Here is a 14,829-nt window from a genome sequence, read left to right as displayed (position 1 = left end):
ATGTTGTTGTACGTCTCCATACAAGAACTACTAAGTGGTATTAAAAAAACAGAAGCCACAAGCCAAACGTAGGCAATTCAGCCACTTTCGACAACTAGAAGCCCAATCACTGGAACACCGCTTTCACGAGAGCCCATTTAACTCCCATTAGAAGCTGGCCCAGCTCTTTCATCCTTTACCCGTATCATTAGAGGTATATTTAAATACACACATTTGCTTGCGCCCCGGGTTTGATCAGTCATGGCAACAAATATCACCTTTAAATAGACTGGACAGCATTTACAGAACTGCGCTGGGAGGGATTGTTTTATATCCACTCATTAACTTGCATTTATCTACCTACACATGCGTGACACTATTTGGCCATTCAGAAAGGGAGTGATTAAACACACTTAGCTTTCAAAGCAATGGGTATGATAAGACGTTTTCAGTAAGGTAAGCCATTTAAACTACATCACACCAAAGTACTACTTAGATTTTGTTGTATCATGCTCAGCTGGAAGGAAAAACAGACTTAAAAAACCCAGGACCAATTAAGAACAATGAATAAATTACACACTCAATCCCAAGAGCTCTGGATTGAATTATGTGGGGTTTTGGTTGGAGAAGGCACCCCGTGTCCCATGGGGGCCCTGAGAGGTTATGCTCCCTCGGTTGCAGCACAACACCGGCCTCTGCTACATGACCTTAGGCAGAAAGCATGCCCCAAGAGTGACACGTGAGGAAACCCTGTTAACGGCAGTTATCTACAAGGAGAAATATTTGGGAATTGTCTATTGAACCTGCCTGGTTACTACCACTTAATATGTCCAGTGCGCTGCTGTAGGAGCAAAGTGCTGGGTTTTGCTCCTTGATTATTCTCAGGCTGCTCCCCAGGATGTCCCCGGGAGCCAGCCAGGGATATATGGCCTAAAGAAAATCACTGTAAGGTAGACTCAAACACAGCCTTTCCACAAACCTAATGATTCAGTGACAGAATACAACAACAGACATAGCCAGTTCCCCGGGGGCAGGCCTGAGACTATTCAGTATTTTATTAGTAAGTCACATAGTATTTTATTAATAAGTCACAGACTCACCTGCAGGTAACACTTGGAGAGACAGCAAGCAAGTCAGGAGACAAGCTATGGGTTCACGTATGATCTTGATGGACCAGAGAAGCATTAAAAAAATAATAATTGAGAGCCCACCAACAGGGACGAATACACAACTCATACACCGGACAGGCATAAATCCTCCCTCGCACAAATGCAAAACTGGCAGCAGCCAGCAAGGTGGCACTCCACAGAAAGCAGCTGAGGTTTACTGAGGAGCACAAGCTGGATGAGTCAACAACATCCCACTGTCGTGAAATAAAATAAACGTCGTCCTGGGGTAGATGCCCAGGAGTGCTGCATGTCAGACACGCCATGCGCAGCGTGGAAGGAGTCCAGATGGAGCAGGCTCCAGCTGGCCCATGTCTTTCCCTGCTGTGCGTAGTAGTGGAAGAGCAAGGGAGCAGCAAGGGTGAAGGACTTGGAGGTGACCAGCAAGGAGAGGGCGTAGGGGCTTACATCATGCAATTAAAAAAAAGGGTGGAGAAAAAAGTTCTTAACTTGTAAGAAGATGGTGATAGGGCATTCTCTAGGGAATGAGAGCAGAAGGAAAGGACTGAAACTGCACTTAGGGAGATTTAAAAGCCTGTTCCTACATCTTTCCTTCCTGCTGGGCTAGAAAAAGCATGAGATTGCCTAAAGAAGTTGAAGTTAAAAAAAAAAACAAAAAAACAATTAGAAGAACATCTGTCAGCAACATTTTGGTACAATTCATCCCCTGTCCCATAGCAGGGCTGACAATCACCGCTCCAAGTTCCTTCTCTATACCCACTACTGCCACCGGTACACATAAATGGGGGCCGTATAGCTAGCAAAGGCCTTTAAAGCTTGATTGCTATTTTCACCATTTATTTTTAAGAGCACGCATGTTCAGTATTGCATCTCTCCCCAACTTCCACATCCATCTAGCACCGCAATTTCAGGCTAACAGCACTTGTCGTAAGACTGCATTAAAAAAAAAAAAAAAAAAAAAAAGGCTAGTTTACGCAAACAAGTGCTGCGGTAACTCTATACCACACTGCCATACTACATGCCACATGTTACAAGAGAACCCCCAGAAGCGGTTCAGCTCACGTAGAGCACAGGCATTTTCTGGTACAGATAAACTCCTGAGCACCAAGAACTACAGTTTGCTTTGAGACTAAACAGTTTCATTATATGACTTCCAGCTTCAACACAAATCTCACCTACAGTTACTCTGACGTTATTCATAACTGGACATTTCCCATGCAAACTTGTGGCTACAAGAGGGGCCCATTTAGACATTTGCTCCCTAAGCAGAGACACTGTCTCATCTCAGGGGGAACTCAGCAACAACAAGTCTTTGAAGACTTCCATTTTCACGTCAATGCAGGTCACCATGAAGCCAGCACGAACTCCAGAGGATAAACCATCAGATCTCTGGCAAAGGAGCATAATTATAACTTCCTCTTGGGAACCACAAAGCTTTTAACACTCCAGCCTAATTTTATGGAAATGTCACGGGTGTCTCCAACTGGATTTGCAGGAAGGTCCCTTGAAGTCAGGCTGTGGCTTCAAAACATCTAAGCGTGCTAAGCACTGGGGACAAGAGTCCTACAAGTGCTACACAAGCTGTTCTTCACAAATGAGTGCTCTGATACTTCGAAGACACCCCCCATGCTTCCTCCAACTCTGGCTTCAAAGAGAATATATTCGTAACGGGGAAGAAAAAGAGTAAAACTTTTGAGGAACTCCTAGCACCAGCAAGTGGAGAAACAAAAAGATAATCAGTATTATCCCTTGATTGTCAGCTACAGGATTTGAGAACATTGAGATGCTCAACACATGGGTTAGATGGATAGGGAAGAGAAAAATTGCCCTCATACATCCAAGTCACCAGCACAAGAGCACTAGGGTAAAAGATGCCAACAGTTTAGAGCTACAGACTCCAGCCGGCTGGGGTACAAGTAGACAAAATCTGAAGCTAGACCATTGTAAATCTGACCGGAGAGGCGATCAGAGAGGGATGCCTGCAGCTGCAAGAGCTGCCAGCTGAAGCAGAGCCAAAGTGGCAGCGGGAGACGCTCGCAGCTACCGGTCAAATAGCGGAAGAACTGGTAGAAAGTTTCCAGGAGCTGCTGGAAGATAGAAGAAAGCTGCAGCAAGCTCTGCTTTCCCATGCTGTGCCCAGACGTGGAAGGGTAAACAGCTGATAAGGAGGTTTGTACCGCAAAGCCACCCGCACCGGCCAGAAGAACCGTGCTACCATGTAATCTCAGCCCCAAGGACAACTCCCAGCACCCGTGCCCAGATGCCCACCTCCCCGGAGCCAGTTTGGCCACTGGCAGCCCAGATCTCTGGAGATTTGATCCAAAGAGGATCTGATGCTGGACAACAGCTGCAAAGAGCTTTGAGCTGAGGAGTTTCTGCCTCATATTGCAGTTACAGTGCACAAGGATACAATATACCCATGCAGGATATCCCCAGATAACAGAATTTCAGCTCCTGCTTCAGCTATTTGTCACAGTAAAACATTTTAAGCCCAAGCATGCTAGCAGCATTCTTTAAACTAAAATGACAGATAATATCCCGTTTTAGAGCTCCAAAGTGAGAACCTCACTACTCATTTCAATAACCAAGATAAACATTTTATTTAATGGCTGTATTAACAGGCAGAAATACACTTCTCTTCGGAAAGCAAGGCAGACTTGCAATTCTGGCTTCTACAGAATTTAAACTCAATTAAGGACGAGTTCCTCTAAATGGGGAAAAAAACCCTTCACTTCTTCTAAGCAGAAAGCAAGCACAAATTCTGCCTTCAAGTCTCCAGACTGCTCTGCTGCTTCCCACCCTGCTTACAACTTTGCCGTGCAGCATGGGAGCACTAGCAGAGCTGAGCGATGCTTCTCAGAACCCCGCAGACACAGAGCACGCCATGAGTCCTGTCGCTTCTCTGCTGTGGTCGACACAGCCCGCTGGCAAGATCTGCAAAAGGTAACAAACACCAACAAACCTACACGGCCTTATGCTCAGTCTAACCTTACGGGTTTCCTTTCATATCTCTGAAAGGATAAGCATGCTTGAGCTGCTAAGTGTCTGGAAATTCTCACGCCTTGGGTAAAAGCTGAGCCCTCAGGGCACTGCAGCACCTTCAGTTGGTCTGAGTGATCAGAAGCAAATATCTGAATAGTCATCCGCTTTCCTGCTCCTCAGGCAACGCGTATCACTACTACTGCCCTCCAAAACAGCACAGAAATACACCAGCGTGCGGCACTAAGATGCTTTGTTGCTCTTTTAGCATGACCAGGACACTGATCCTTAATTTACCTAAACACTTTCAACTTTTATTTTTGGGGGCGTCTAAACATACATATAAAGACTCCTTTGGGTAGAACAGGAAGAAATCATTTACAGCTTGCTTTGTTCAGCTGAGGGGCTAGACGGGTTTTTATATGGCTGCATGAGTTTTCCAGCCTGCTAGAAAGGAAAGAAAATTAGGAGTGCACTATACAAAACCATAATCTATATGGGACAGTGTAAAGCTCTAAGAGCCGGAATGAGACCTCAGGGGCAGCACCTGAAACCACTTTGCTCTTTTTTTTTTTTTTTTTTAATTTTAAAGTAGATTATGTTTCATTTACACACAACATAGACTCCTCCAAGAGGAACTATCTGACCTCGGAGTACTCTAAGCACTGTTCTACATAGGTTATCACAGCTAACTAGGTTTTAATCACATTTAAGTACTGAAAAGTAAAAATACTGCTGTTGCATTTGCTTCCCTGCCCCTCCATGGTCCATTTCTCACCATTGCCTCTGATGGTTTCCTTGGAAACATATGCAAGCTTAAATTGGATTGACATTCACTTAGTGGACAGATGGAGTTTGGAACAGCCCCGTGGCTGAAATTCAAGGCCGAGTCTTGGGATATGTCATGTTATCAGTACAAAAAACACCCCCCCAAGCTCCCCAAACCCCCAAACTTTGTGGAAAGGTTAAGGATCACCTAATTATTCAGTAATGAGCTTCGAGGTGGCATCTCAGGCAAGGTCAGCGATTACCCATTGTGCTTACATGAAAGCATCGGGCTAAGCACGCGACATTTTTGTTTGGAGGGAAGGATTTAATTTTTGTTAAGCGCCGAGAAAACAGAGGAGTTCTTAAGCTCATTAGTGGTTTCAGGCAGGACAACTGATGCAAACCACACGTATGCCAAGCGCAGACAAGAGCCTTTCGCAGGTAGCGATGCACTATCCACACTGTAGTTATGCTACTTGTATCAAAAACTTTGGTGCTAGGCTGAAGTTACTCCTAATGACTGATGCTGATCCACAGCCTCCATGCAGAGCTGCAGCCCCCTTCTTCCCCAGCACCAAGAGGGGCATGTTTTTTATCACACCTTTATAGCCCCAGAGGTGTCAGGACTGCAATTTCAGCAAAGCTGGTAATTTATTCTGATGTGGGAATTATTCCCTGGCTCTTCTTCCACTACATGGGAAGAAATGGAAATGGCAAGAAATGAAAATGGCTTTTTTTTTGAAGGCTGGCTAAACAGTGCTTTCCCAATCATGCTGTCTGTCCTCTCTAATAGGATTTGAAAGGATTCATCTCTTTGCAACCAGAACGCAAGAAGGACAGTAGAAATCCCAAATAACTACGTTCCTAGACATCTTTCATGAAATACAGCATCTAAGAAAGGGAGAGACAAGATGACAGGGCTCTCATGAGGGAAAAGGGGGGCAGACAGCAGTCATTACATATTCTGCCTGCCAGGCACTCTACCCAGCACGTGCTTGGTTATTGTACATACCACCTCTAGATAACTGGGGATGTACAAGAGAGTTGGGGTTACTAAGTGATTGTTTAGGGCACAAATCCCCCAAACGCACACAAAGTGGTTCATTTCCACTGCTCATGCAATTTCCTGAAATCTAAGGAATACCCAGTTTGGAATTTACCTGTCCAAGTTGTCAGGATTTTCATACCTGTCCTGCCACCTGGCATTTAGCCAGGATTTTAAGAAAACCTCCTCTTCTCTGTCTACACGTGATTATAGCTGCCAAATCCTCTTCCTTTGCTATCTTGCTCACCTTGGAGAGATCTGCTGTGTCTCCTTTCTCTGAACCACCTCCAACCTAGCTTTCCTGAACTGATTTTGACTGAGCTAGACAAACAAAGAAACAAAACCAAACACGCCTCTTGCATCTGGTTTTTGTTTTTTTTCTAAATAAAAAACAAAAAACTCCTGCTGTCCACTAGTTTCCTTCACAAGCCTGCGCTTTCCTCCTCCTTCCAAATCTTCCATGCTTGTCAATATGTGATTATTGCTGCTTATTCCTCACTGCCTGCATTCCCCCGGTGCCTCTCCATCCTCCCTCCGCAGAGGGAGATGCCTCAATGCCCCTCTCCGCTCCCCCCACCCCCTAAATCCGTTTCCTTTTTATGGTATTCCCAAACCTAAATCAGCAAGAATGCGCTCAATCTGCCAACTGCCCTAATACTTACAGCAAATGATCCTATAACACCGTCGCTCTCGCAAAGCGTCGAGCCCCCTCCATTTTAGGGTCTAGTTAAACGCTCTTTAAAGAACTTCCCCGGGCGAGGATTCGGCATGCGAGGGTGCTTCCCGGCTCGGGCGGCATCCGCCTGCTCTGCGAGCAACGTGCTGCTGCAGCTGCTCGGCCACGCTCCCCGCAGCAGCGCCTTCTCCCTTCCAGCCTGCAAAAGTCAACTCAACCATCTTTTCCTCACATGCCTGTAACTCCCAGTTTCTTTTCTTCGCTGCCAATTTAAGCCTATTCCAGGTATTCTGCAGGCACTCGAAGATACAATGAAGACAAGCGGCAGAGGATAATGCTGTACTGCGTGAAGGCAGGCTAAAGCTTGCTATTTTCAGTGCTTTACACAGGCCACAGCCAGGAACAATAGAAGGCCATGCATGGTGTACGTATGAAGCAGCACAGTTCAGCGATGCCCATGTATCTCGATGCTTCTCTAGCACTGCTATTTTATTTAAAAGATGGTAATTCAGACGCCGAAAAATAAGCCGCCAGCAAAGCAGTTTTATTCAAATCAATGCTAGGAAAATGCCTCCTTTTTATTTCTAAGAGGATAGTAAATAATTTGAAATATTGATACACATGCAATCACTAAAAGCCAAGATCTTTTCTTAAAAAAAAAAAAAAAAAAAAAAAAAACAAAAAAAAAACCCCAGTCAAGCCTGCTGAACTGGGCAAGCTGTATAGTTTCAAAGCTGAGCATGAGAAAGCCCTTCAAAAAACTGCTTGAAGAACAATGGGTTCCAGCAAGCATTCCTGTGATGTGGCTTACAAAGGGAGAAAAAAAAAAATATATAAAAATCGTAATTTTCTTGTTTAGTCACACCTTTGTTCAAGAGAACTGGGACACGAGGAATACAGCAACTGGCAGCTCTGAACCGAAACATCATCTTATTCCTGAACACGACACATTTAACAGAAATCCCACGCTCTTCAGTGCCAAAACGACGCCAGTTCAGCCACACAGGAGCCCACCTGCTTTCGCGTGCAATTTCCAGAAGCGCTTACATCCACGACACGTAGGACAGCACCCAGACAGCAGGAAAAAAAGCCCACCCGGTCTGCATTACACTCCTTTTGGCAGGGGAAGGAGACAGCCACAACACACACACACACCCCAAAGCCTCCCTGCGCTCCGAGCCGCTCTCCAGCACGCCGGCCGTGCCGCCCCAACGCGGTGCCCAACGCGCCAACGAGACGAGCTGACGCCCTGCCGACGCCACGAGACTCTTTTTTTCGTCACGGTGCTTGGCCGCACGTGTTAGAGTAAACACCTCTCGAAAGCCCAAACCACGAGTCTCTAAATGCACTGGGAAATTTAAACAGCAAAGGAAGGAGAATTACAAAACAAACGATTGAAAGCAGCCCTCAGCAAGAATTCAACCGAGCATCTTTAATGAAGATGCACTTAGATAATCTAAGTCAGAATTTTTAAAAAAGGTGATAAAAGCAGCATTCCCAGCCGTGCAACACGTGAAAAGCGTAGACATAAGGCCCTAAACACACTGTGCTCTCGGTTTGCTTGTGTGAGCTGACACTCATTCCTTCCCCATCTTAATAGGTGTTTATTTGCTATACTCCACAGCTCAGACACCAAGTGCGATTGCTCAGTGCCACTGGACTTACGGCGTGTTATGCCGCGTATTCCCACAATTTTTAACTGGCCGAGGAAAGACACACTCAGTTCCCCATTGCCGAGAGGCCGTTTGACACCTGCCTGAGCAGCAAGCAGGCTCACACTTAAGAGAACCCAGGCAAAAATCAGAAGCGTCCCTCGTCTTATTTTTGACTCACACAGAGTTAACCACCACATACACCCTCTATGAAAGATTTCATTAAATTCAATCTATATCAGTGATTAGCTGAATATGGGAAAAATAACTGCTTCTCCAGACAAGTCATCCTCATTTTCAGCTACATTTCGCCAGAACCAGAGAGCAGCACTGCCATCCGTCGTTGAGGGGCTTTCGCTACGATTTAACTCGAAATATCCTTTGGAAATTTTATTACTGCAATATTGATAGTTCAGAGATTTTAAAGAGAGGTTTGTGTTGCCTACTTCACTCAGCTGACCGCGCTTTTACATCTCGCCAGCTCTCCATACTCTCTCTTATTTTGTATGGGTTTTCACCCACATTGCAAGAGAAGAAATAATATGTAACAGATCAATTAAATTCCAGTGGCACAAATATTGACAGGGGACAGAACAGGTGCAAAATGAATTAATTTTAAATCAGATTTATATTTATTCTTCTTAATGACATCCTCCGGTTTAACTTTTTAACGATAGCAGCAGTTCCTCATTTTGCTTTACAGCAAGATAAAGATTTCCATGGTCCTGTTCCTCTAATGGAAGATTTTTTTTACTCCCATGTGAAATATCACTGCGACTCTACTTTATCCTACTTTTTTTAATAATAAAGCTTCATGCTAGAATATCAAATCCGGACAGTAACTGGCTGAAGGCCTATTGCTTTGTCCCATACAATCACATTTCTTTCCATCTTAAGAAAGAAAACCAGCAGTATTACATTTAAGTGCCTTTTCCCCATTTAAAGGATATCAGTTGCCAGTACAGGAGTTGCAAGCGCAAAAGCTTAGAGGGTTAAATCACAGTGGTCTTGTTACAGAGAACTCATTCACTCAGAATAGCAATCTGGCCATGAATTTTAATATTTTTTGTCATTAAAAAACCAAGCCTTTGGTCCAAATGAAAAGGAGATTGCTGCACTGGACAGCTATGAGCATTTCTGAAGAAACCCCCTCTGCCCCAAAGCCTTACAGTCCTCACGCTGAAGCAAGGGGCACAATTCCCCCTGAGCACCGTCTACAAAGCATCCCTCTTTTTCTCCCCTTAAATGCAGTTTACATCCAGAAGCTACAAACACTCCCCAGCCTTCACACTTAGAGGAAATACCTGATGATAGACACAAATCTCCAGCCGCAAATATAACCAGTTTACTTGCAGCTCACCTATCACCTGCCTGTACACAAACACACTGCAAGGCGAAGCAGAAGACCAAAACAGACTGTCAGAAAGCCCACCAGACTCAGAGGAAAGCCCCTGGGACTACTGAACTTCCCTAGCTGTCACATACCTGGCTACCCTGGCCCATGACAGCCTATGGCACGAAGCACACAGCTTGTGTTTGAAGCTATTTTTAGTTTTACGACTTCTTTGGGGTGTTTATTTTTCAGTTTCTCTATTTCCCAGTTATCTGAACTGCCATTTCATGTATTATTAACAATATGATAGTTGTGACTTAATTAGTTCGGCTGGTTGGGCACGAAGCAGGGGTTGTTCCCGTCATTACTTCCATGGGGTGTATCGTCATGGTTAACTGAGTATTAGATGGGGCAAAAAAAGCCCTGCACAGCTCCTTTTGGATGCAGTTTTTGCACATCTGAGCATACCTTCCTATTTTTGCAGCACCAGATATAATCATTCATTCATTTTCTCGTGATCTGAACTTAATGCCAAACAGCAAGCATGCCTTTGCCTATGATTTCTAATTATTTTCCAGTTGTTTACTTTGGATGGATTCACTGCTAAGGGCTTATTTTCAGTGCTGCAGTAGTATTAGAAAAGCATTTGCTGAAGGGTGTATTTCCCCAAAATAATCACCAAGCACTATCTAAATCAGATATCCACAGACTGTACCAGCACACGTGTCCCGTGGTCTGTAAAGCCCCTGAATCACAGAGTAGCAATTAACACCATCACAGCAAACAAAATTAGCTTATGTATTCTGCCCAGAGAGGTTAAAAAAACCAAATAAATAATAAGGCTGTCAGACTAGAGACAGAAAAGTGATGCAGATGACTGGCAAGAAGGACAGAGCATCAACATTAGACTAATTGATATAGTTGGATGAGAAAACTTAAGCAGCTTCTGAAGTAACAACATTTCTCTTCCAGGACCAAGGTTGTGACCATTCTTCCCCCAAATGCTACATTTCTAAGTGGCATTATACTATTCTGTGCAGTTGTCACCATCAACCCACAGCAAACAGAGCATCCAGGAAGGATCCACTCTCACAAAGTTGAGGGAATTATTTTTACCCGCAGGTTCGGCTTTTTCCAGCTGATTTTACATGTATAAGCAATGCTGCACTTCACCGTGGCAGCAATTCTGTTCTGCTCGAGAGCAGCAGTTGGAAAGGCTATGCTGCTGCTCCATTTAAAATGCTGCACTGGATTCATTAGGAAAACAAACAGAAATCAATGTTTAAATCCAAAATGTCCTGTTAAATCAGACTAACACAGTTTCCTATCTCAAGCAAATATTTAGACAGTTCCAGCTGAAGCTCGAGAACGATTCAGGTAGCCAGGACATGACAAACGTGAAGGATGGTTCAGGATGAATATGTTAGCAGGATATTTCTGCTAAAGCGATCAGCAGTGTGCTGGTATTTAAATCACATTAAGATTTCAAAAGCATCAGTCTATCATACAGTTCATATCACCCTACCTCTCACAACCGTAAGGACTGGAAACCTTAAAATAAAAACCCAAGACCCCAGAACCCAGTCCTGCAACCGCAGCACCAAAGATCACACAGAGCCCGCCAGTCTGGAGCGAGCGCTTTCTAATTGTGGCAAACTGATGGACAGATCAATTAACCAGGCTAGCAAAAGCCCAGAAAAGCCTTTCGCTTTGAGGTTCGCCTGCTCCTGACAATGATGACTTCAGATGGAGAGCGAGCACGAGGGGCAGCTGTATTCTTTAAAACAAAACCAAACCAGAACCTCTTTCAGATAAGCACTCGTGGAAAGAGAAAGGCAGGGGGGTGGGGGGGTGGGGGGGAAGAGAAGGCAAACAGAATACATCCCAAATGCTCGTATTTTTCAAGTTTTCGCGGCTGCTCTTTTGAAAGAGAGGGGGTCCCCACGACTCCCCGTGCCGGGGCGGGGAAAGGGACGGCGGGCCACAGGCATCCCTGCATCGGCGGCTGTCTGTCGAGCAGTAGCCCGGAGAGCACTTGCTAGTCTGCCGAGATCTGCCCAGTCACATGTGCTGGCTCCTGCGCCTTGTAGAAGCAGCTGGAAAAGAGGGAGCCAGTGGAGCTGCCTCCATTAGGAGCTACCGCTACACAAAAGGAGAAGAGGAAACAAGCTCTCAGCCACCGGAGCTACCGACAGGAAAAGAGAGATGTCCAGGGCCAGGGGAAACACACGGCAAGTGCGGCCGAGAGGAGGCCGGAGGGGGGTTAAAACACAACGAGAACGAAAACTCCGCCACCGTCCCCCAAAGAGGCTCGATGCCACCTGCGCTCACGCAGATACGCTGCTGGCAACCTGCGTGGCATCGCCCATACCTTACCGCAAACGATGAGAAAGAAAGTCCGCGAACTTGCCTGGTCAATTAACGGCCGTCCAGACGAAGGGGGTTTATTTCCACGCTCAGGCATGGGGGTCCGTGTCCCGTCCCGTCCCCCCCCCCCCCCCCCAAAAAAAAAGCCACCACCAACCCACCGCCACGTCCGCCCTCTGCAAACTTCTCGATGGGCAGAGCTGGTTTTGCTCTCGGCTGCCGCCTCGAAACAGAAACACCCTCCCCTGCCCCAGGAGGGGCCGGCACGGAGGGAGCCGGAGGAGAGCGGCTCCGCCAACCCACGCTCCCGGCGGTTTTCCCCGGGAATCGCCTCCAAACCGGCGATGTCGAGACGAACCCTCACCTTCCCCTTAGGCTAAACCGCTCCTCCCCTCCCCGGGGGGGGGGTCAATAAGCCCCCACCGAGTCCCGCACCGGTTCCGGCTCCCGCAACTTCCCCGGTCCGCAGGCCTGGCCGCCCCCCCCCCCCCCCCCGACAAACACCCCCCCCCCCCCCCTTCGCCGCCGCCTGTCAGACGGCCGCCGGCCCCGCCGCCTTTGTCCTGCCGAGCCGCCGGGGCCGGACGGGCTCACCCCGAGGGAAGACCCGCCGGTACCGGGCCGGGGAGTGGAGGGCCCGGGTTTGGGGGGGGGGGGGGGGGGTGTTCGTCTCGGCCTCGCACCGCCGGGACTTCGCAAGTTAACGGCCGCCGCGCGCGCCCAACCGCCGCCCGTACCTGAGGGCGGCCCGGCTCGGCTCGGCCCGGCTTGGCCCACCTGCCGCCGAGGCCGCTTCCCCGCGGGGCGCCGAACCGCCGCACCGCCTCCCGCGATGCCCTCCCAGGGCTCCCGGAGCCGCCCACCCCCGTCGGCGAGGAAAGTTCCCGGTGGCCCGGCGCGGCGCCGCCCCGCTCCCTCCCCCCCCCCGCCCGCCCACCCCCCCCCCCCCCCGGGGGGGGTGGGCCGGCGGCACCTGCTCCCGGCCCGCCGGAGTTACCGGGGTCGGAGGAGACGAGGAGGCGGCGGCGACGCCGCGGGCTCCTCCGGGCGGTGGAGTACGGGCCGCGTGGGGAACTCACCGGGGCGCGCTCCCGCGCCGCGGGGCTGCCGCAGGCCCCGGCTGGGGAAAGAGATCCAACGACGGGAAACCCTCCCGGGGCGACCGAGTCCCGGGCTCCACGCTGCTGCGTCAGCGCCGCCCTTCACTCGGTAGCCGCCCCGGCTGCGGGATGGGGATGAGGCGCCCCCGCCGCTGCTGCTGCTGCTGCCGCTGCCGCCGCCGCTGCCGCCGCCGCCCGCCCTCGCCGCAGGGCGTCGCGATCCGGCGCGGCCCGGGCGGGCGGGCGGCGCGCAGAGGCCGGGAGCGGGCGGGTGGGGGCGGGTACCGGGGCCGCGGAGCGGGGGGGAAGGAGGAGAAGGAGGCGGAGGAGGAGGAGAAGAAGGAGGAGGAGGAGGAGACGCCGCCGCTCGCCGCCGCGAACTCCCCGCAAAGCCGCCAACCCCTCCGTCCTCCTTCCTGCTTCCTCGTCCGTAGCCAATCGCCGACCGCCGCTCCGCCGCTCGCTCCGCCGACCCGGCCAATCGCGCGAGCTCCTACCCGCCGCCACCGACCAATCGCTGCCGCCGCCCCCGCCCCCCCGGCCACCCCCCCCCCCCCCCCCCGCCCTGCTCCCCCCCCCCCCCCCGGTCCCGGTCCCCCCCCCGCCCCGGTCGCCCCTCACAGCCCCGGCCGCCCCCCCCCCCCCCGGCGGCCCGGGATAAGCTCCGCGGTGCCGGCTTCCCCCCCACACACACTCCCCGAGGGGGCACAGCCGAGCTGTGGGCACCGGGGAAGCCCCCGACCCCGGCGGTTTACCTCACAGGACGGGGAGCGGTGAGGCGGGCGGTCCCGCGCTCTCCTGTCAGCGCCGCGCCGGTCCCGGCTACGGGGAACGGCGGGCACCGGCGGTTTACCCCAGCGGAGCCTGCCCTCCCCGAGACGCCTTCACACCGCGGAGACGTTACCAGCGCCTTCCCCCCCCCCCCCCCCCCCGCCCGGTCACCGGCGGCCTGGCGGGCGACGGCGGCCGGGCCCCACAGCCCCGTTCCCGCCGGGGATCCCACCAGGCTCACCCTTGGGGTGTGTGTCCGTCCCCGGCCTTAAACCGAGTCCTTGCATCCAAACTCTGGAAAACTTTGAAGCCCCGGGGCGGGGAGGGGGGGGTCGGTAGACGGTGTGTGAGCGGGGGGAGCACCGGTGGGAGGCAGGGTGAAGGAGCCGGCGTTTGCGGGCCCGTCGTTCGCACCCGCCTCGTCCCGGGAGAGCCGAGGACGGGCACCGGCGTACGTGAAAGGTCAAGGACCCTCCTCAGCTGGTTGCTTTCCCCCCACCCCTGAGCAGACCCGTAAGCCGGCATCGGTGAAATGCCCCGCTCCGTTGAAGGGGGGGGGGGGAAGGCCAACGGGGAATTTTCAGGTGCCCCAGAGCTTCCCCGCGTAGCCCGTCCCCACCGGGACACGTCGTGTCCTCGCCGGGACGGGGTCCTCATGGACCCCGCTGATAGGCCTGAGACACGGCAGGGATTCCTTCTTCCTGACCAGGAGAGCATCTGTAACTCTCCATATTATCCTGAAAAAAGGGTTTAAAAACCTAAAGGGGATACAAAAAGCCTTGGCGGTTCTTTCATCAGTGATGCGGTGGTATCTTTGACAGGACCACAGTCTCCTACCACTGAAGTCTCTCCATCTGTTGCAGAATGGGGTTTTTTTGTTTGTCGTGTTTCTTTCAAGCCTAGGAAACTTCTGAGAAGCAAGCAACTAGTACATGGGACAAGCAACCCAGAGTGCAGCAGGAGAGAAAAATACACACACCACGAGTTAACCCCCCCCCCCCAAGCCCCGAGGGTCTGCTTGAAATACAAATA

At 50.4% G+C, this 14,829-nt stretch overlaps 1 protein-coding gene across 2 annotated transcripts in view; it reads right to left on the bottom strand.

The window, feature by feature from the left end:
* The window catches only part of BAHD1 (bromo adjacent homology domain containing 1), a 42,252-nt gene extending 29,008 nt beyond the window's left edge, over positions 1 to 13,244 (bottom strand). Inside the window, exon 1 of one of the 2 annotated variants that reach the window (XM_030039541.2) lies at positions 13,006 to 13,244. The gene's annotated coding sequence lies outside the window, so the exon portion shown is untranslated. Of the gene's footprint in view, positions 1 to 12,663; positions 12,735 to 13,005 lie in introns of those variants that run through there. The other variant, XM_030039540.2, reaches the window with a different exon arrangement.
* Positions 13,245 to 14,829: the final 1,585 nt, after the last annotated feature.

Source organism: Aquila chrysaetos, chromosome 16 (assembly GCF_900496995.4).
Source record: "Aquila chrysaetos chrysaetos chromosome 16, bAquChr1.4, whole genome shotgun sequence".
In the NCBI taxonomy this organism is placed as follows: domain Eukaryota; kingdom Metazoa; phylum Chordata; class Aves; order Accipitriformes; family Accipitridae; genus Aquila; species Aquila chrysaetos.
This window is presented reverse-complemented; position numbering and strand designations above follow the sequence as displayed.